The 23,338-nt window shown below is 33.9% G+C and overlaps 1 protein-coding gene across 16 annotated transcripts in view; it reads right to left on the reverse strand.

Moving 5' to 3' along the window:
• The window catches only part of ANKS1B (ankyrin repeat and sterile alpha motif domain containing 1B), a 1,348,742-nt gene that overhangs the window by 649,834 nt on the left and 675,570 nt on the right, over window positions 1-23,338 (reverse strand). The window lies entirely within an intron of this gene.

Raw genomic sequence — 23,338 nt, forward strand, 5'->3', positions numbered from 1 at the left:
TTGTGTCTATGTGGGTCCTTTTCCTTTTCCTTTTTTTTTTTTTTTTTTTTTTTGATGTCTTTGGAATACAAAACTAATAGCAGTATTATTGAATCAAAGAGTGTGTGCCGTTTGCTCTTTGGACATGGTTCCAAAATGCTCTCCAAAATGGTTGGCTCCAGAATGGCTTCATCAGCAATGCACCAATGTCCCAAATTTTGTACATCTTCTTCAACATTTAATATTTTCCTTTTTTGTCATATTTACCAATCTAAATGTGAGGTGATACCTCAATGTTATTTTAATTTGCCTTTCTCTAATCAATAGCCATTTAGAGCATTTTTTTCTCCCTGAGGCTGGGATTAAGTGACTTGCCCAGGGTCACACAGCTAGGAAGTGTTAAGTGTCTGAGACCACATTTTAACTCAGGTCCTCCTGAATTCAAGGCTGGTGTTCTATCCACTGCGCCACCTAGCCACCCCCAATTAGAGCATTTCTAATAACTATAGGTAACTTTAATTTCTTTATATGAAAACTGCCTATTGATATTGCTTATAAGTTTGTTCATATTGCTTATAAATTTGATTCAGTTCCCTATTTATTTCAGAAATGAAGTCTTTATCAGAAACACTGGCTATAATTTTTTTTTTCTCAGCTCTCTGCTTTCATTCTATTCTTAATTGCATTGGTTTTGTTTGTCGAAATCTTTTTAATTTAATGTAATCAAAATTATTCATTCTGCATTTCATAATATTCTCTATTCCTTCTTTGGTCATAAATTCTTCCCTTCTCCATAAATCTGACAGGTAAACTATTCCTTGCTCTCCTAATTTTTGCTTATGATATCACCCTTTATTATCAAACTGTGCATACATACCCTTTGATCCAGCAGTGTTACTACTGGGCTTATATCCCAAAGAGATCTTAAAGAAGGAAAAGGAGCCTACATGTATAAAACAGTTTATGGCAGCCTTTTTTGTAGTGGCTAGAAACTGGAAACTGAATGGATGCCCATCAATTGGCAAATGGTTGAATAAATTGTGGTATAGGAATGCTATTAAATATTACTGTTCTGTAAAAAATGACCTATAGGATGATTTCAGAGAGGTCTGGAGAGACTTATATGAACTGATGTTAAGTGAAATGAGTAGAACCAGGAGATCATTATACACGGCAACAACAAAATTATATGATGATCAATTCTGATGGATGTGGCTCTCTTCAATAATGAGATGATTCAAATCAAATAAGTTCAGTAATGAAGAGAGTCAGCTACATCCAGAGAGAGAACTATGGGAAATAAGCGTGGACCACAGCATAGCATTTCTACTCTTTCCGTTATTGTTTGCTGGCATTTTTGTTTTCCTTCTCAGGTTTTTTCTTTCTTTCTAGATCTGATTTTTCTTATGCAGCAAGATAACTGTATAAATATATATACATATGTTGGATTTAACATATACTTTAACATATTTAATACGTACTGGACTCCCTGCCATCTAGGGAACAGGGTGGGAGGAAGGAGAGGAAAAGTTGGAACAGAAGGTTTTGCAAGGGTCAATGTTGAAAAATTACCCATGCATATGTTTTGTAAATAAAAAGCTATAATAATAATAATAAATAGAATGTAAAAAAAAAAGAATATCACCCTTTATATGTAAATCATGCAACCATTTGGACCTTATTGTGGTATAAGGAGTGAAATATTGTTCTATGTCTTCTTTCTGCCATACTATTTTCCAGTTTTCCTAGCAATTTTTGTTAAATAGTAAATTCTTATCCCAGAAGCTGAAGTCTTTGGGTTTGTCAAACACTATGACAGTCATTTACCTGTGTCTTGGGTACCTAAACTATTCCATTCATCCAGCACTCTTTTTCTTAGCTAGTTTTGATGACTGCAATTTTATAATTAGTTCTGTTATTGCCAGACTCATTTTCTTTGCAATTTCCCTCATTAATTCCTTTGATATTCTTGATTATTTGTTTTCCAGGTAAATTTTGTTATTAGTTTTTCTAGCATTATAAATTACTTTTTGGTAGTTTGGCAGGTATGACACCAAATAAGTAAGTTAGTCCAAGTAGAATTGTCATTTTTATCATATTAACTCAGCCTACCCGTTTGCAATTGATATTTTTTTAATTGTTTAGATCTGGCTTTATTTATGTGAAAAGTATTTTCTAATTATGTTCATGTAATTCCTGAGTTTGTCTCGGCAAGTGGATTCCAAATATTTTATATTGTCTACAATTAGTTTACATGGAATATCTATTTGTGCTTCTGGGCTTTGTGTTAAACTACAGAAATGCTAATGATATATGAGGGCTAATTTTATATCCTGTAATGTTGCTAAAGTTGTTACTTATTTCAAGAAGTTTGTTAATTGATTCTTTAGAATTCTCTCTATATATATCATCATATCATCTACAAAGAGATGTTTATCCTCACTGTTTATCCTAGTTTCTGATTTCTTTTTCTTCCTTTATTGCTAAACTTAATATTTCTAGTACAATAATAGTGGTGATAATAGTCATCTTTGTTTCAACCTGAACTTATTGAGAAAATTTTGAGCTTATTTCCCATTACATATAATGCTTGCTGATGATTTTAGAGAGATAATACCTATAATTTTTAAAAAACTCCATTTTTTCCCCTATGATCTCTGGTATTTTTAAAGGAATGGATGCTATGCTTAGCCAATATCAGATTGCTTGCTGTCTTGGGGAGGAGAGAAGTAAGGAAGGGAGAAAGAAACAATTTGGAACACAAAGCCTTACAAAAATGAATGTTGAAAACTATCTTTACATATATATGGAAAAACAAAGTGCTATTGAGAAAAAATTTAGGAATGAGTGCCATATCTTGTTAAAAGGCTTTTTTGCATCTACTGAGATAATCATAAGATTTCTATAACTTTGTTAGTAATGTGGTTAATTATTCTGACAGATTTTCTAATAATGAACCAGTTCTGCATTTCTGGTAGAAGTCCTCCCTGATCATAGTTTATTATCCTCAAAATAGTTGAGGATAATAAGATCATAATTCTTTGCTAATATTTTATTTAAATTTTTGCATCAATATCCATTAGGGAAATTGGTCTATAATTTATTTTCTCTGTTTTGTTTATGTGTAAGCATCATGTTTGTGTCAAAAGAGGGATTTGGTAGGATTCTTTCTTTACCTTTTTTTTTCTTTTTTTTTCTTCAAATAGTTTATATAGTATTGTAATTAATTGTTCTTTAAATGTTTATCAATACTCACTTGTAAATCCATCTCACCCTGGAGATTTTTCTTAGGGAGCTTATTCAATGTCTTTTTCTAAAATGGGTTTAAATATTTTTTTTTCTTAATCTAGGCAATTTATATTTTTGTAAATATTTATTTATTTTGATTAGACTGGCAGATCTTTTGGCCTACAATAGGCAAAATATTTCTAATTATTGCTTTAATTTCCTCTTCACTGGTAGAGAATTCAGCTTTTTATTTTTAATCCTGGCAGTTTTTTATTTTTAAAAATCAAATCAACCAAAGATATAACTATTCTTTTCATAAAAAACAGCTCTTAGTTTTACTCATTCGTTCAAGTTTTCTTACTTTCAATTTTATTAATCTCTTCTTTGATTTGATATTAATTGGAGAGTTTTATTAAATTTGTTCTTTTTTCTAGCTTTTTTTAGTTATATCCCAAATTCAAAATTTTTTCCTTTCTTTATTTTATTAATATAAGTATTTAGAGATATTAAACTTCCCCCTAAATACTATTTTGTCTGCATTCCATCATTTTTAGTATGTTGTCTCATTATTGTTATTCTCTGATGAAATTATTGTTTCTATGATTTATTGTTTGACCTGATCATTCTTTAAGATTAGATTATTTTTATTATTATATTATTAATTATTAGATAATTTAAAATTGATTTTTCTTTGATCCTTTATTACATGTAATTTGCATAATTTATCATGATTTGAAAAATATGCATTTAATATTTCTGCTGCTTTCCTACATTTGCTTGTGAGGTTTTTATGCCCTAATACATGGTCAATTTTTATGTAGGTACTATCTCCTACCGAGAAAAAGGCATACATTTTTTTTTCCTTAATCCATTTTCACCAGAGAGCTATCATATCTAACTTTTCTAAAATTCTATTCCCTTCCCAACTGTTTTCTTGTTTATTTTGTGGTTAGATTTACCTAGTTCTGAAATGGGGAGGTTGAGGTCTCCCACTAATACAGTTTTACTATTTATTTTTTCCTGTAAATCACCTTCCCCTCTGAAAATCTGAATGCTATGCCAGTTGGTGCATATATGTCTAATATTGATGTAACTTCATTGCCCATGGTTCCTTTTATAAAGATGTTATTTCTTTCCTTATCTTTTAATTGGATCTACTTTTGCTTTTGTTTTGTCTAAGATCAATATTGCTAACCCTGTTTATTTTTTTTTGTATTTTTTTTAAACTTAATCTGAAACATAATATATTCTGTTCCAGCATTTAACTTTACTTTCTGTGTATCTCTGTGCTTCAAATGTGTTTCTTGTAATGTACATATTGTAGGATTCTGGTGTTATTTTAGCCACTTTACTGTTTCCATTTTATGGGAGATATTCCCATAATGACATTCACAGTTATGGTTATATTTATCTCCATTCTATTTTCTCCCCTGTTTATATTTTTCTCAACCCTTTCACCCTGTCCCTCCTTACCAGTGTTTTGCTTTTGATCCATCTCCCCTCCCTTTTCTTTTCCCTTTTCCATCCTACTTCTCTCTAGAATAAAATATATATTTTTTTACTCCTTAAGCCAAATTTGAAGAGAATAAGTTTCAAACAATGTCCATTACTTCCCTTTTCCTCCTCTGTTGTAGTAGGTCTTTTGTGCTTCTTAATATGTTATAATTTATGTTATTTTGTCTTCCTATTTCCTCTTTTCTCAATACAATTCTTTTTTAGCCTCTTAATTTTTTATATCATCATATCAAAGTCAACTTATATCCAAAATCTGTCTATGTATATTCCTTTTAACTACCTTAACAGTGATAAAATTCTCAAACATTCTAAGTATCATCTTCCTATGGAGGGATATAAACAATTTAATATTATTGAATAACATATTTTTTCTTTCCTGTTTCATTTTTTAATGCTTCTCTGAGTCTTGTATTTGAAAACTGAATTTGCTGTTCAGCTCCAGTCTTTTTATCAGGAAGGCTTGAAAGTCCCCTATTTCATTGAATATCCATCTTTTCCCCTGAATGATTACACTCAGTTTTGCTGGCTAGTTGATTCTCTGTTGTAATCTGACTTTGCTTTTCAGAATATGATATTCTATGCTCTCTTATTCTTTAATGTAGAAGCTGCTAAGTCCTAATACCGACTCTGGCTGTTTGACATTTGAATTGTGTATTTCTGGCTGCTTTAAGTATTTTCTCCTTTACCTGAAAGTTTTAGAATTTGCCTATAATATTCCTTGGATTTTTCATATTGGGATCACTTTCAGGAGGTGATCAGTTGATTCTTCCAATAATTATTTTGCCCTCTGGTTCTAGCTGTGCAAGCTCTTTTATTTATAATTGCTTTCAGGTAGTCCAAAAATTCCTGAATTATCTCTTCTGTATTATTTTCCAGGTCAGTTGTTTTTTCCAATGAGGTTTTTTATATTTTTTCTATTTTTCATTCTTTTTCATTTTGTTTGATTAATTTCTCATAGAGTCATTAGCTTCTATATACCCAATTCTAATTTTTAAGAAATTATTTTCTTCAGTTACCTTTTTTTAAACCTCCTTTTCTATTAGACCAGTTCTAATTTTTAAGAAGTTGTTCTCTTCAGAGGATTTTTTTTTTCCATTTGGCCAGTTGTATCTTTTAAGGAATTAATTTCTTCAATCAATTTGTGTCCACCCTTTTCCAAGTTCTTGACTCCTTGAATAACTCTTATTTTATTTCTGCTGGCTTGTCAAGATGCTATCTGTGCTGGGCTATACCCCTTTATTACCCAAGTGAGACAAATCTTTCCTGAAATCCTTCTAAGTTATCTTAAGCTGAAAAATTGCTTTATTCCATATTTTTGTAGTTTCTATCACTTTAAAATCAATTTGGAGACTTGATTTAACATTTCTGAAAGAAACTGGGACTTTTCTCTGCCATCTTGGTTCTGTCATCTAGGGGAATATTTCAAAGGATTTTCCCTACTTTCTGAACATCTTTTTCTTTTTCTTTTATTCTTTTTGTTTGTTTGTTTGTTTGGGAATATATAAAATGTAAGTATCCTTAAAGCAGGGAAGATCCAAACCTTCCTCCCAGCACTGTCATTAAGTAGTCCATATATATACAAGATATGGAAGTCATCAAATCTAACTTTTACATTGAATTGGTGAAGAGGTTGAATTTTGTCTAATGTCACACAGATAATTAGATTGGGGAGGTTAGGTGATTAAATTAAAAGTTTCTAAAATCTCAGAATAAGAACAGATTTCAGAAACCATCTAATCCAATCTATACTTAACAAGAAATATTTCCATATAATCCTTGATGAGAATCAAGTTTTTACTTGAGAGTATCTATTAGTAAAAATCTATTATCTACAAAGATGACCCCTTTTACTTTTAAAGATGTTTTCCTTTATATGAAGGGCAAGTTTTTCCTTATATCATTCAGCTTCCATTCATTATTCCTAATTTTATATTCTTCAGTCAAGCAAAAGAAGTTATTACTAGCTGATAATGTCTATAAAGAAACAGTTTAAATGCCATTTCCAAGAATTCATATACAAAAATTTCTAGAGATATAAAAAAGAAGAGAAGATATAGTCAAGGATCACTGAGTACACGGAAAGTAGACAGAGAGGAACCATATATTCACCTAATTCAGAAATTTAGCTGTAAAACACTAGAGAATCATTGAAAGGAAATGGAATTCATTGGTAGCAAGGATGAAGCAAATAACAATTTTTTTTTTTTGTTTTAGATATGATTTCTTATTGAGAACTAGATTGAATAAAAGTTTGATTTAATGTCTCTCCTAGTAAACAAATGTAATTACATTATTGTAAGGATATTAATAAGAAACACAGTTACAGTTAATTTTAGTTTATAGATTCTGATACCACTTTAAATATATAATGGAGAAGAATTATATTTATACTTGACCACTTATGGATTTATAGAATGTTAGTGCTAGAAGAAACTTTGCCAAGCGATTTTTCAAAACAAATCTGGGCATATTACTTGATATAGTATTACATTCTTACATTTCAAGATGATGATTTATAAGCTTACTGAAAAAACAGTTTCCATTCTTATAGTTACCCATAGATTAAATAATCACCATGACTTTTGTACAGCGAAATAGATTTTGTCATTTGAAAGCTACAGAATAAATAATACATAATAAGATTAAAATATATAATTCTGTTGATTTGGAATCATTCTGTTTTATAAAGCAGAAGAATGAATGGTAATGGTGCTGGCTGAAGTAAGTTGTTAAATAAAATCTAGGGTGCAAGTATTTTGGCTTATACTTACTACATGACCAGAATAATTCATTTAGCCTTCATAGTCTTCATTTTCCTCACTTTTAAACTGAATACTTTTAACAAGATTATTTCTGAGAACCATTCCAATTCTAGATCTATTATGTACTAAGATTTATGAACTAAGTATATATCACGTATATGGGAAAAGAGATTAACAGGAGAATCAAATAATTAACATGAGCAAAAATTACATTTACTTAGTTGGTAGAAAGATATTTCACTAAATTCTAAAGTTATGTGAGTTTAGAACTTATTTCACCAATACTCATCTACAAGGTATTAGAAAAGTCCCCAAAGAATTTACAGTTGAAGTAATTTGCTCAGAGTAATATGGGAAAAGTGATAAACACAGTCTTTAAATTGAGGTCTTCATATCTTCAAGGTATAGTTTTCTTTCCAATAGTCTAGTCTTTTATTACATATCTCAAAATCATTAAAGACTGCTGCATGATTCATGTGTGATCAAAATCAAATTCCAGAATCTTCTTTCCTCTCCCATTTGTTAAAGTCAATAATTAACACTGAATTTGAAATTTCAAAATTGTTAATATATTAGTAATTGCTGCCTAAAGCTATATGATATTCTTTTTATTTAGAGGAAAATAGGTGGGAATTCTTTTATAGTTACATAAGAGCAGCTGAGAGTTCTACAGTCTTTTAGGTCCATAAAGCACCCGCAAGTGAACAGTCCTACAAAGTAGCTAGACAAATAAATATAATTATCAACATAATACAGAAGATATAGCTGAGTTTGGAGAAATTAAATAAGTTTCCTAGCACGATACAACTGGTAAGCACAACTGAGGTGAAGGGAAAGAGGGAAGAAAATAAATAAGCATTTATATAATACTGAAGTGCCAAGTAATGTGGTAAAATTATTTTAAAGTATATTGTCTCATTTGATCCTCATAACAACCTTGTGAGATAACTCTGTTATTAATATCTCCACTTTATAGTTGAGTAAACTGAAGTAAATAGAGGTTCTGTGTCTAGGGTTATGACACTAGTAAGTATTAGAGACCACATTTGAACTCAGATCTTCCTATATCCAGGTCTAATGCTCTATCCACTGTTCCACCAACTTCCTCAAGTTATGCATTTCTATTGCTTCACAAGGATCTCTTCACATTTATTCAATATTCTAAATTTAAGAAAGAAAAATAAAGAGCTATATCCATGGGAAGCCTTACCTACATAGTTAGAGCAAGAATATTATTATTATTATTGTATGACAATGTCTTTGAGCTTAAGGGAGAAAAAAAGAATATGATGAGAAAACTGGGTCTCACATCAATTTTCTTATGTCTTTATCTTTAATTACTATGATTCTTTGGGAGATATTCCAAGCCAAGAGCCTAAGAGCAGATGGCATCAATGGATGCACATTGAGAGAAAATTCTGAAGTAAAGCACCTTGGAATCCAGTTTCTAAAATTTGCTAAAGAAATACAAATAAATTATTTGCCATTTGGAATATCAAACCGAAAGGCCTTAACCAAATCAAGAAGTTTTTAGCCTATTAGCATAGGCTATTAACATATTAACATAGAAATTTTTGATTTTCTTAATTTTTTCCAGGTTTACTTTGGACAAGTGGTTCAGGATTATATAGGAGAAGGATATAAAGCCAATTTACCTTTAGGAAGTTACACAACATTTTCAATAATCTTAAGATGCTCCCAAACTCCCAAAACCCATACTTTTAGTCCCTAAATAGGTTTTATTATTATAAATCAGAAATTAAACTAATTCAAAAGCACTAACATTGCATGGGACCTACATCTAATGGACACTGCAAAGATTCACATAGTAGGTATAGAAGGCTATAGCATATTGCCAAACAAATAAAACAAAAACACTCAAAACTAAAACAAATAAACAAACAAACAAAACAAACAAAAGACAACCTTCTCCTTATGGCATCATCAAGAACAAAAATGACTGGAGGAAGTAATGGGATGATCATATATTTTTTAAAAATGGGATAATTTGAGTGCTATATGACTATTCGCAAAATATTAACAATCCAGAGATACACTTTTTGGCTGGATGCCTCCATAGGGATTTATGAAAAAAGAAGGAAAAGAAGTGAACAAGATCAGAAACATGAGTTTGTAATGTCTTGGAAGGAACCTGGCAGGGTATCGAGTCCAAGATGCTCATTTTGAAGATGAGCAAAATGATATCCAGAGAGAGAGAACTTGGCATTACATATGTAGGGTTGCAGGGGACTTCAGAAGCCACCAGTTTTAATCCTCTCATTTGATAGGTCAAAAAAAAAAAAAAAGATAAAATTACTTGCTTTAGTCAGTCAATTTACATTTATAAGCAATCTACTATATACCTGCCAAGCATTAAAGTGAACTCTGAAGATACAAAGAAAAGTAAAAATACTTCCTGTTTTCAAGAAGCTCACAATCTAAGGAAAATATATATTCAAACAAGCCAAAATGGAAATAATCAACAGACAGAAAGCACTATCACTAAGGAAGATGAAGAAATGTTTCCTTAGATGGGGAAGAATTTAGATGTAAGTAGAAAAGGTATCATTCTTTCCCCACCTTTATTTCAGAGATACAATTTTAATTCATGTCCTCTTACTTTCCAACCTGTGTTCTTTGGCATGGATAGGTTGTAATTTTCTTCCATCAATAAAAAAAGAACTCATATTGATGAGTTTGGGGAATGAAGATCATGAGATGAACTTTAATGGTATAAATTATTTAAATGTGATTGTGCTATTTTCTTACTACTTTCCCTTCTGTAATTTGCCTCTATTTCATCATGCAGTCATTAATAACAACAACAATAATAGCATTTTTACAGCAAATTAAGGTTGGTAAAGTATTTTACACAAATTTATTCATTTTATCCTCACAATAACCTTCAAAAGTAGATGCAATTATCACTATCACTTTACAGGTGAGGAAGCTGACACAGGTAGTAATTAAGTATCTTACCCAGAGTTATGTGGCTAGTGTGTATCTGAGACTGGATTTGAACTTATCTTTCCTGACTCTAGACCCAGGGTTCTTATCACTGAACTACCTCATGTCTCTGAAATTTCTAGAATATTTCTCCTTAATAAAATCTTCCTATTTTCTCAGACATCTCCTCTCCTCTCCTCTCCTCTCCTCTCCTCTCCTCTCCTCTCCTCTCCTCTCCTCTTCTCAGACATTCTATACCTATATATCCCAAATTCAAGCATACTTCAAATAAAAAGATCTAGTCACTTATTCAACCATCACTTCCTATAAGAAGTCTTTTTTTTTGTCCCTCCCTCTTCTCATGGCATGCTGTATTTTTGTATGTATTTTTACTTATTTTTACCTATGCCAATATTCTCTCCCCACCCCCTGCCAAGTAAAATGGTAGGCCCTTGAAGATAGGGCCCTGGGTGCCTAGTGTAAAACCTACATCATAGAAGACAATGAATAATGGTTTGTTTTTGTCATTATTACATGCTTATATGTGAAGAGTTATGTGATTTTGGGGGAATAATTATGGTTTAGAACTCTAGGAATTCAAGAAAAAGTAGTGTTATTATAATGATTATACACATCCATAGACTCATATACATATAAGTGAGCATACATACACATGCATATATGACATGTATACATATATATAGTATGTGTGTGCATACGTGCATATATGCATATATTTCCAGCAGTTGTAAAAATGCAACTAAATGCTTATTGTTATTAAGAATCTATTGGTGGATATCTGATTTGCCAGCAGATGGAGACATAACTGCAAGAAAGAAGGCTCATTGGTGAATAAAACAAAATGTAATACTCTCCACTGCCAGAGAGGGCATAACGTTCCCTTTATAAAAGATATAAAAGCAGCCCTATTTAAAATCTGTATCTCTAAATATTTATAAATGAATTTTTATATATTATTTATATATTTATTTCGTTGATATATTATACAATATATTATTTGTACAACAATAGATATATTATTTATATATTCATATAAATAAATAAGTTTATGAATAAATGTATATTTATATATTTTTATAAATATGAATAAATAATTATATCACTTAAAAATAACCAAATAATTTTTGGCTATTTGCCCTTGCTTTTTAATAAAATCTCTAAAAGAATCAGAGAGCTTCCACTTAAATTCCAGTTCTACCACTTTGTAGCTGTGTAACCTTGCCCAAAACCCTGGAGCTCTTATCTTAGTTTCTTCATTTGGAGAAGGAATGGACTGGACTAAATGGTGTCTAAATATCCCTCTGATTTTAAATCTATGATTCTATTGTAACCAAGGGCTGGCACGTCCAATTCCATCAGTTTTCTTGGCTGAAGTAACTTCCCCAAGTGGAGAAGCTGGGAAGCCTATTTATTGAGAGTTATAATGACATGAAAGGGAAAGACATGCCTTGGAATCACTCTAGAACATGTAGAAATGTTTGTTAATGAAGTCCAACTTGTTAACTGCACAGTTGATAAAAACCTGTTTGGATTGACCATTGACTGATAACACCTGAGTTAGTTGTTTAGGGCTTCCACTGAGAATCTTTGGGGTCTTCTCTCCTCTGAAGTCACATGACCCTGAGAAATGGCCCTTGGTCCTTGGCTTCTGTGTATGTTCTTTTCCATTTTAGAAGGGAACAGAGCCTCCAACCTCACTGACGATAAGAGGTCTAAAGTATGCCTCTGTGTAACAATGTACTAAAGTTTTGAGTGTGCAGCCAGCACAACATTGATTTTCTGAAGAGAAAGGGGAAGTAAGCTCTGGGATCCAGGCTACTAGAGGCGGTGAAAGTGACTTGTGCAGTCACATCACCTTAGTGAACCTGCTGAGAACAAGCTATACAGGAACTGAAATAAATATTGAGCTTATTCCACCCAAAGACTAAGGAAAGATAGGGAAATGTATGCCCCCAAGATATTGGAGAAATGCTTTTAAAACTGTTCTTTCTAAATCTTTCCAGTAAATAAACTTTTGTAAAAGCTAAAATGAGATTACTGTGTGATGGTTAAAAAGAACTCTGGTGTTAGTCACAGGTGCTTAACAATGGGGATGGAATGTCTGATAGGAGCTTGAGCCAATGGTAGTTTGGACCCTGGTTGTCTCAGAGTGAATGTAAATAGCAAATGGTCCTGTTTTGCCCAGAAACCCCCAGGGTCTTCCCTTCCCAGATTGATTGATTGATTGATTTCTTTTTCTTCTTCTTCTTCTGTAGAGGGTCATAGTCAGTGGGGGATCTCTGGTGAGGTATAAGACCTTTCTGCTCAGAGGGAACCTGCTAACAATGTCTGGTTCCGCTCCCCATCTCCCCTAAGGGCTCTCGGCCTTCCAGAGAAGTCTGGAGGCAGTGACAACCTGTGTTGGGATTGAAGCAGAGTGATACCAGGTGGCAAACTATGTACAATAACTAGTTGTTCATGTGGTTCTATGTGCTCAGCGTTGTTTTTGTTTCATAATATAAAGGAGAAGGTCCTTGAAATAAACAGACTCCATTTTTTCCACCAAACTCAGGAGACCCACTTCATCGCTTCTCCACTAGGAAAGTATATTTAATCACCTTGGTGTAAGGGCTCTAGAAAGCAGGACACAACATTCTTCTTTTTTTCTTTTTTTAACTAGGTAAAAAAGATCATTCTTTTCTTTAATCATTGACTGGGTGGTTACCTCAGTCAGATTAAAATCTATTAAGAACTTCAGTTTAATAAAGGCCAAGATCTCCCATTACATCCAGGGATATCTCCAGTCATCCTGATCTAAAAGTGGACACTGGCTCTGGAGGAGAAAGAGAGGCTGGTGACCTGGCACTGTCCTCCCTCCTCAAATCCAATTCACTTGCATATCATGGCATCACCTCCCTGATGTCAAGATCATCTTTGAAGAGGAAAAACAAACAAACAAACAAAAAAATACATCAATGGCTGTAGAGAAAAATACCCCACAAATCCCTTGGAGTATTGAAGAACATATGAAGAAACCAGTTCCTGGTAGAGCCAAGTTTGGAGGATACTTGCTACAATATTGATGAGGTGTATTGATGGAATTACTGCCTCCAGAAAGCAGGGAAGGGCACTTATGGGGATCAGTTTAAACTCATAGTCCCACTCTCTGTGGAGGCCATGGGCAGCCCTACTTTGCTGTGTCTGGTCAGAAATCAGTTATATCAAACCCTTGAGGTTAAATTTCCCCTCCACATCTGTCCATGGCTCATGCCATCTTTGCTGAACCCCTTTGGCACTCTGCCTCATGATGTCTTTCTCTTTGCTCCTCTTCTGGGCCACATGGTGTCTCTCCTCTCATCACCCACCATGCTTCTATTAGCTCTCCTAATAGCTAACTAACTCTTTTAGGGTTCTAAATTGCTCTACAGATTTAGCTTGTCAGCTAAGGGCATATTCCAACCTCATGAAGTGGTCCCTTTTTCCTAGTTAATTATGAGTTCCACTAGCTCATTAATTAAAAAAAAAATAAAAGCCTTTTCCTTGCTAACTATATGCTCTCCCAACTCTTTATTTCATGTTTACCATTCCTGCTGTCTATTGTATCTCTTCATTTTGTCCATAAGCTCTTTTTCTAAAGAAACCTACTGTTGGCCAAAGAGAATGGATATTGTGAATTCTTCACATGACTAAATCCAACATTTGGTGCCTACAATCTTGTCATTTGGTGCTAAACTCCAAACACATCATTTGGAACTAACAATTGCTCTCCTCAATCACATCAATAAGGTAATTATTTTCCCAACACCAGAATGAACATGGAACAGTAGAAAGAGAACTGGATTGTGAGGCAGAGGTCTTGGGTTTGAATGCAAGATATACAATTGGCTACTTGTATAATTTTGTGTAACTAACAATCATTCTGGGACTCAAGTTGCTTACTGTTAAAATGAAAGGGACTAGATTAGATCTTCTCTGCAGTTTCTTTTAAGTATGATATGATGATCAAATGCAATAAATACAAATATTTTGGGGAAAGGGATATGCCTTGACAAATGATTCAAATGTCTTGTTTGCTTGTTTTTACCATAAAGGACTCACTTAAATAAAAAAGTTTTTCCTCCAATTAGAGGCAAGGTTGGTGGGGAGAGAAAAGTTTTGTATTTATTTATTTATTTTGCTGAGGCAATTAAGATTAAGTGACTTGCCCAGCGTCATACAGGTAGGAAATATTAAGTGTCTAAGGTTGGATTTGAACTCAGGTCCTCATGACCTCAAGTCTGTTGCTCTATCCACTGGACCACTTAGCTACTCCATGTTTATTTTTCTTAAATTACATTTTGATTATTTTTTTTTTAAATGTAATGTCAGCATTCTCTCTCTCTCTCTCTCTCTCTCTCTCTCTCTCTCTCTCTCTCTCTCTCTCTCTCTCTCTCTCTCTCTCTCTCTCTCTTTTCCTCCTTCCTTCTATCTTTCCTCTTCTCTCTCTTTTTGAGGTAGGGAAAAGAGCTATCCTATGAGATTGAATTGGGCCAAAGCCTGCAGGTTAAAGCTGTTTTGCATCTTGTCTCCACTTGATTTCATCCTTTCCCTTTCATGGCTATATATCCTAAACACAGAAGAGAATAATTAAATTAGTCCTAACTACTTAATCTACAGCAAATATTCCAATCTGATAGCTATATAAAGCTGTCATTAGCATTTCAAAAAAGCATTAGAGTTGCCTTGAAAAAACATATTTCCATAATTTCAATAATCTTTCTTCACACTTCTTTGCCCCAGGCTATCACCTGTATAAGAAGGAACCTAATTGCAGCAAATTTCAAAGATAGCAGATATGTATAATTGCAATTAACTTTTCAAAAAGCTCAATTTCTCTGTTCTTCAGAATAGACCCTTTCCAGTTTCCTTCAAAGCAGGAAAATCTTTCCCAAGTCCTTACCATGTTTTATAGGAAGGCTTTACTGATCACTCAACCCCCCTCCCAAGCTCTCCTCTACCTTTGACAATGCTTGTTTTGTGGGTTTTTTTTGCATGTGTGTGTGTGTTTACACAAATATATATTCCCACTGGATTTTATACTTCTACTTTCATTCTGTATACATTGTATTAATTGAAGAATCAAATAGCATTTATTAAACACTTACTTTGTATCAGGCACTGATGCCAAATACTGGAGATACAAAAATAAAAATGAAACCATGAATACCCACCCTCAAGGAACTTAACTTTTATTGATGGAAACAACCTCCCTTCTTCCTTCTGGTCCTCTTTCCCTTCCTCATTTCCTCCCCCCCCCTTTCCTTCCTTCCTTTCTCTCTCTCTCTCTCTCTCTCTCTCTCTTTCTCTCTCTCCTCTCTCTCTCTCTCTCTCTCTCTCTCTCTCTCTCTCTCTCTCTCTCTCTCTCTCTCTCTTTCTCTCCTCTCCTCTCTCTCTCTCTCTCTTTCTCTCTCTCTCCTCCTCTCTCTCTCTCTCTCTCTCTCTCTCTCTCTCTCTCTCTCTCTCTCTCTCTCTCTCTCTCTCTCTCTTTCTCTCTCTCTCTCTTTCGCTCTCATCAGCCATTGTGCTTTCATTCAGAGAGAAGTACAGAGAGGTGGAATAAGTTGTCCAGAAACCACACCCCCCCCCCAAAACCAATATGTCATGGTTAGGAACTGAATGCAGAGCACATTATCAATATATTTTGTATTTAGCAACCTATTTATTGTATGTATTGACAAGGTCTTTTGTTTTTTGTTTTGGTCACTGCATTCCAGGTTCCCAGCATGGAGCATTAAAAAATCATTTAAGATTGAAAAAAAGATTCTTGGTACTTTGTCTCTTCTCTTTTCACACATTATTACCCCTGCCCAGTCCATGTGAGAAGGCTCAGTCCCTGGCAATTTCAAAGTTAACACCTCTGTATACTTGTCAATACCATTTCCAAAAGTCTTTGAAGACATCTTTGGAAAGTGCTTTTTCTAAAAATGTTATCATGTTGTGTGGAGCTTTAGAAAAGAAAGTTTAGGTGTAGTTTACCAGCAGCCATACATCTAGAATCTCCAAAATTAAATATTCCCCCCAATCAATTTCATGAAATAGAATATCTAGCAATGAAGTATAGGAAGAGGACTAAGAAATATTTATTATTATTAGTAGTAGTATATGAAAAATATACGAGCCCCAAAATTCACCCCTCCTCCAAGTTTTTGGATCAAAATGAATAATAAAATAGTAACAGTTCTCTTGTAAAGATAATCAAAAGGGAAAGACAATACAACACGATGTTCTACCACAATTCCAAAGGACTCCCACTTGAATGAGATGGAGTAAGATCTCTTAGACAGTTGGGAAAATCAAGTAAAGCTTCACCAACCCCAAAGTTGGTGTAGGCCTGAACCAACACCAATTAGGACATACCTACTTTTCCTTCCTGTTATTCTTCTATGACATATCTACCTCCTTCCATTCACTTCCTATCTCAACCTAAATCAAATATAGGTAGCTATGCTCTTATTGGCCAAAGTTCAATTTCCTGGGGTAGTTCCTGCATTTAGAATGTATTTTTGCATTAGAAACTATTTAATCTGTTGTCCTGTCTCTATGAAGCCTTTCCTCCCTTCAATTGCTTTTATGACTGGAGTAATTTCCACTTCTCATGAGAACGTATAATAAACCTTCCTTTTGTACCTAGAGATATCTCCAGCTATTTTATTATATGGTGGTCTCTCTGAGCCGTGCAAAGAACAATATTATCCAACTCCAGAGAGAGCTGATGAACTCTGAGTGCAAATTGAAGCTTATTTTTTCCATTTTTATTTTTCCTGAGTGTATATATATGTATATATGTATTGCAACAGGGCTAATATGGAAAAAAATATGCTGTATGACTTCATATTTCACTACATGTAAAATGTCTATCATATTATTGGGTTTTTTTCCTTCATTTTTTAGAGAGAATGGATCACATGCTTAAATTAGATTTAAGTAAGGCTTACTTGCACAAAGTTTTCAGTTTCTCCCCCTCCCCCTCCTCCCTCTTTCCCTTTCCTTCCCTCCCTCCCTCCCTCTCTCCCTCTTTCTCTCTTTTCTCTCTCTCTCTTAGAATTATCAAAATCCAGTGGCCAGACAAAAACAGGCACTGACCTGGGATGTAATGTTTGGTGACCTTGACATCTCTGATGTCTCATCAGACTGTAAGCCTTTCAGAACACCTGCTTTAGCCACTTTCATGGGCTCTAGAATACATTGCTCTCACCCATCCATTCTGCTGGGGAAGTTTTCACATACTTAAGATGTGTCTAACTCACCAAAGAGTCTGAGGCTCACTGGTTACCCTCAACGTGGTTTAATCAATGTGCTAAGATTGTTTACTAGGGTGCAACTGCTGCATATGCTGTAGTTTCTTAGAGCCATAGATGAGAGTTGAGTACTAGTTGGATACCAAAGGTGAAAAAGCAGCCCTGAAAAGGGCTCATTCAGAAAGTCCTCATACCAGATATGCTAGTTTTCCCTGAATATCCCATATTCCCTAAGGATATCATGTTACCTTCATTCTTGATGGGCGGAGAAGGAAAAGAGTGAGGGAGAGAATTAGAATTTGAAATAAATCTCAAAAAATCAAAATCCCCCCTTCCAAATGATTCATTTCAATAAAATATATCACTGGGTCACAACAAAGAGTCAAATGATTATATTCCTAAAATCATGAAGAAAGTTTCTCTCTAGAATATAAGTTCCTTGAGGGTAGAGAATACATTATATTTTTAATCTTTGTATTTCCTTAACTACACCCAGAGAAGGAACACTGGGAAGCGAATGTAGATTGTTAGCACTACTGTCTATCTACCCAGGTTACTTATACCTTCGGAAGCTAATAATTAATGTGCAACAAGAAAAAGGTGTTTACACACATATATTGTATCTAGGTTATATTGTAACACATGTAAAATGTATGGGATTACCTGCCATGGGGGGAGGGAGTGGAGAGAGGGAGGGGGTAATTTAAAAAAATGAATACAAAAAAAATAAATAAAATATTAAAAAAAATCTTTGTATTTCTTTATGTATGCAGACTAGTATTTTCACCATAATAAACACTCAACACTTACTGAATTTAATTATATTTTTAAAGTTTTCAGTACTTTATCCTGTCTGGCCCTTTACCATTTCCCTTCCTTACCCCATAGTGGTATGATGGAGAAAGGACTTTTCTCTCAGTTGGGAAGATCTTGATTGCATTATTGACTGTGCTACCCTCTTGGTATATATGATCATAGGCAAGACAATTTCCCTGTTAGGGGCCTAGACAATTCTTTTTTTTTTTTTTTTTTTTCTAATTAAAGCCTTTTATTTTTCAGAACATATGCATAAACAATTCTTTAACATTAGCCCTTGCAAAACCTTGTATTCCAATTTTCTCTCCTTTCCCCTATGTCCTCCCCTGAATGGCAAGTAGTCCAATATATATTAAATATGGTAGAAATATATATTAAATCCAATATATGCATATATATATTTATACAGTTATTGTGCTGCACAAGAAAAATCAAATCAACTCAGTTAAAAAAAAAAGAAAAAGAAGAAGCAGCAGCAGAATAGAATGCAAGCAAGCAACAACGAAGAGTGAAAATGCTATGTTGTGAACCACACTCATTTCCCACGGTCCTCTCTCTGGGTTTAGATGGCTCTATTCATCACTGAATAATTGGAACTTGTTTGAATCATCTCATTGTTGAAGAGAGCCATGCTAGATAATTCTTGGAGTCTAAAATGTACATTGAATTCATAGTATCACAAACCATCATTGTAGAAATGCAAGAGAATTTAGAGATTATTTAATCCAAATCTATCTTTTTGAAGAAGAGAAAACGAGAGCCAGAGATGTTAATTGATATGTCCAAATTCATAGAAGTAGTAAGTAGCTAGCCTGGGACATGAATACAGATTCTTTGACCCCAATTCCAGTAGTTTCTGGATGTTTCACCAGTATTTAGCACAGTGCCTGTCCATAGTGGTTAGTTAATAAAGGCTTGATGATTGTTTGACTGACATGACTTTAGGGGAGAGAGTTTCTCTAATGGGCACTTCTGCCAAGGTTACAAATCTAGGTCGAAGTCAAAAAATGACAACAGCACACAAATGAAACACCTAAAGAATTTGTACTTTGAAATCCTTTCAATTTATTCAATAAAAAGGACTGAACTGGCAGTGAAAAAGTAACTTACTTATTGCATCCATCATCCTAAGTTAGCTAAAGATACTAAAAAATGAAAGCATGCTCTCAACATATCTGACATTTTAGGAGGTCTAAGTATCATGGGAGAGGAGGCATCAGAAATTTCAATTTCTTAACAATCAAACATATTGAGAAGCTTATCATGACTAATTCTACTTTTTGAAATGCCTGCCATGAAGACCTTATTCTTCCAAGCTCAGAACTAAAGTGCTGTGGCCAGCAGGTTGACATATCTTATGACTGAAATTCCTTCCAGCTAGAGTGAATTTCTCACACAAATAACAAAATAATCATTCAGGTTACTACACCAATTTGCATTTATCACAGTTCCCTGCAGATTAAAAATCAAATCACACATTTCAAAAAGAATCTAAGCTCAATTGAAGTAAACTCAAAATCATCAAAAATAAAAGCATTTCATTTAAAAATCACTTTTCATTTAGGAGCCAATATTTCTTCTAAACAGAGACACAGATTTAGTTTGGAAATTATCTTGGAGAACATCTGTCCCAACTACCTTATTGTACAAATGGCCCTTGTGGCCACTTTTGAGTTATTTTGTTATATTATTTGCCCTAGTGCTATTATTTTGAAGATGACATATTCACCAACAAGATGGCTGTATCTTGTAAGTAGAGACTTAGGAAAAAATAATTTTTGTAATGGTACTGATAATGCAGTCTGTGATAGAATGCTTTCTTCCAATTCCCATTTAGGTTCCATCATGTTGCTTGGTCCAGGGGGCATCAAAGGGTCCAGAACTATGCAGAGGTAACTAAGAATGGAGAAAGTGTCAACTCTCAAAGGTGACACCAAAACCTTTGAATTGCTTTTTTTTTTTTAATCTTTATATCTGTACCTGGTATAGTGACCGGCACACTGGTATTTCATATTCCTTGAACTGAGTTGTATTAGTGCTGAAGCAATAAATCAGGGGTTCTCAAGCTACGGCCTGAGGGCCAGATTGGGGCCACCAGGTTATGGCAAATGGGCTGAGGGGCAGCGACAGAGTGTGAGTTTTTGTTTTTACTATAGTCTGGCCCTCCAATAGTCTTAGGAACAGTGAACTGGCCCCTATTTAAAAAGTTTGAGGACCATTGCTAAATGAATCTCAACAGAAAATGCCATGTACATCCAGAGAGATACCTATGGAGACTGTGGATCAAAGCATAGTATCTTCACCTTTTTTCCCCTTTTCTTTTTTGTTTTTTCCCCTTTTGGTCTGATTTTATTCACACAACATAATAAATATGGAAATATGTTTAAGAGCATTGTAAATATACAACCTATTTCACATTGCTTTCTTGGGGAGGCAGGAGATAAGAGAGGAAGGGAAAAAATTTGGAACTCAAATAAATGAATGTTGAAAACTATTTTTACATCTGGGAAATTTTGGGGGAAATAAAATACCATTGAAGGAAAAAAACAAAGTAAAAGAAGTGAATCTCAGGTCTGAATGGAGGGCACATTGATCTAAGCTGGGGAAATGTGTTCTGAATAAGTGAAAGAAATTGTTACACCAGTATGAGAGCCAAAGCTCACTAGTTATCTGCGGCATCTCACAAATAAATATCTACTATTCTCCACCTGTTTTGGCATGAATTATAAATAATATAACAATATAAAATAAATAAAATAACTTAACTGTTTGCCTCAGTTTCCTCACCTGAAGAAGGAAATGGCAAAGCACCCCAGTATTTTTAAATTTATTGATTTTTAATACCCATTGCTTTATGAATCATATTGTGAGAGAAAAATCAGAGCAAAAAGGAAAAACCATGGGAGAGATAAAGAAAGAAAAAAGACGCGAACCTAGCATGTGTTGATTTATATTCAATCTCCTTAGTTCTTTTTCTAGATGCAGATGGCATTTTCTGTCCAAAGTCTATTGGGATTGCTTTGGACACTTCAGTATTTTATTTTATTTTATTTTTTTTTGCCAAGAACATCCCAAATGAGACCATGAAGAATTAGGAATGACTTAAACAATTGAATGGCTTTCTGTTTTTGATGGTTCTACCCAATGTCATTCAGTCTTTTTTTTTTTTTAAGTAGGGAAGGGATTTATTTGTAAATAAAGGTCACACAAAAATCAAAACATCAGTAAAAATCAAAACAAACAATCAACCCAAAAGAAATGCTTGGTTACTATAGAACTACTTGAGTGTCTAAGTTTTTTTTTTTTTTCCCTCTAGTAAATTTATTTATTTTTAATACACATTGCTTTATGAATCATTCATATAGTCCTTCTACATTCATTCTACTCTTTTGTTTTGGACTCCTCTCAAGAGGGAAAACACTTTGAGATCAGTGAGCAGACACCATCCTTGCCATCAAATTTATATGGTCTAAATATCTCAGTAATTGCTAGAAGCAAAGAATAGGTTTTCTGGTTCTCCATATCATGGATTCCTTGTAACATTCAGTCTTTCATACGTAAGAGTCATGAGGCATTTCTTTCTTGAAAAGGAGCAATGCTAAAGATCTCTCAAACTTGGGAAGTGAGAGATAATGTGTTATAATTCATAAAGTCCTGGATTCAATGCCATTAAGACCTGATTTGGAAACCCTCCTTAGACACTGACTGGACCCTAATCAGAAAGAAAGATTTTTTTCTTAGTTTCAATTTCCTCTTCTATGAAAATAGAGATAATAATAATACACTATCTTTTCTGGGATAGTGAGGATGAAGGGAGAGATTTTGTAGAATCTTCAAGTCTCTTTAAAAATACTCTATATTAGTATATTAGATAATTTATACAACTCTTTGCAATTCTGAAAATCCCATAGACATATCGGCTATCATTATTATTCTTGAAGGAAGCCCCAAACTTAGTGCTGTCCAAGAAATCTTTTCTGGCTAAAAGGCTAGATTTTGGTATCACACTGACTAAGAAATTAAGATTTCTCCTTTACATAAGAGTTTGGGGTTCAAGAACACTGTCAGTGAGTACCTCTTTTTAAGCACACTGAATACAGCATGTTTGTCTTGTCAAAGGCAGTCAGTTACTCCTGGAGGGGAGAAAGCCCCTTTCCTTCCACCAGATTCTATGAGAAAGTCAGTAGGGGAAAAAGAAAAGTAGGAGGAAAGAGAGGCAAGAAAACTGTCAGCTCTCTTACCCTGCAAGCTGATTCAGCTGAATTCATCAGAATTCAGAATACTTCTGATTCTCTACTGTAAATTTTTATGACATTTACTATAGTGTAAAAGAGCCAATTTGCCCAACTGCCTTCTATCAGAAGCAATCTCCCTCAACATCCTCTCTTCTGCTACACTGCCCCCATGACTTTCTCAGCACAGCCTCTGATTCCATATTCTAACATGCAGCTGCTTAGATTTTATTTTCCATAAAATGCATCTTATTATGTAGGGTCTTGGATTTAAAGTTGAAAGGACTTTGGAGGTCACAATGTTCAACCCTTTTTTTTTTTGCAGAAAATAATAAATCAACAAGTACTTACATAGTACATACTATATGCCAAGCATTATATCACTCACAGATAAAGAAATAGAGGCTGAGAGTACTCATTTTTCTGCTCTCTCCGGGTTTTCAGACAAGAACCACCTTTATAACTGACTTTGTTTTTTTGATAGTTGCCCATGGTTATCCTGATACTAGGTAGTAGACCTGGGATCCAAATTCAGATGTGTTTAACTCCAAATTCAATGTTATTTCCAATGCACTACTCTGCC

The sequence above is a fragment of the Sminthopsis crassicaudata genome, chromosome 5 (assembly GCF_048593235.1).
Source record: "Sminthopsis crassicaudata isolate SCR6 chromosome 5, ASM4859323v1, whole genome shotgun sequence".
Classification (NCBI taxonomy): domain Eukaryota; kingdom Metazoa; phylum Chordata; class Mammalia; order Dasyuromorphia; family Dasyuridae; genus Sminthopsis; species Sminthopsis crassicaudata.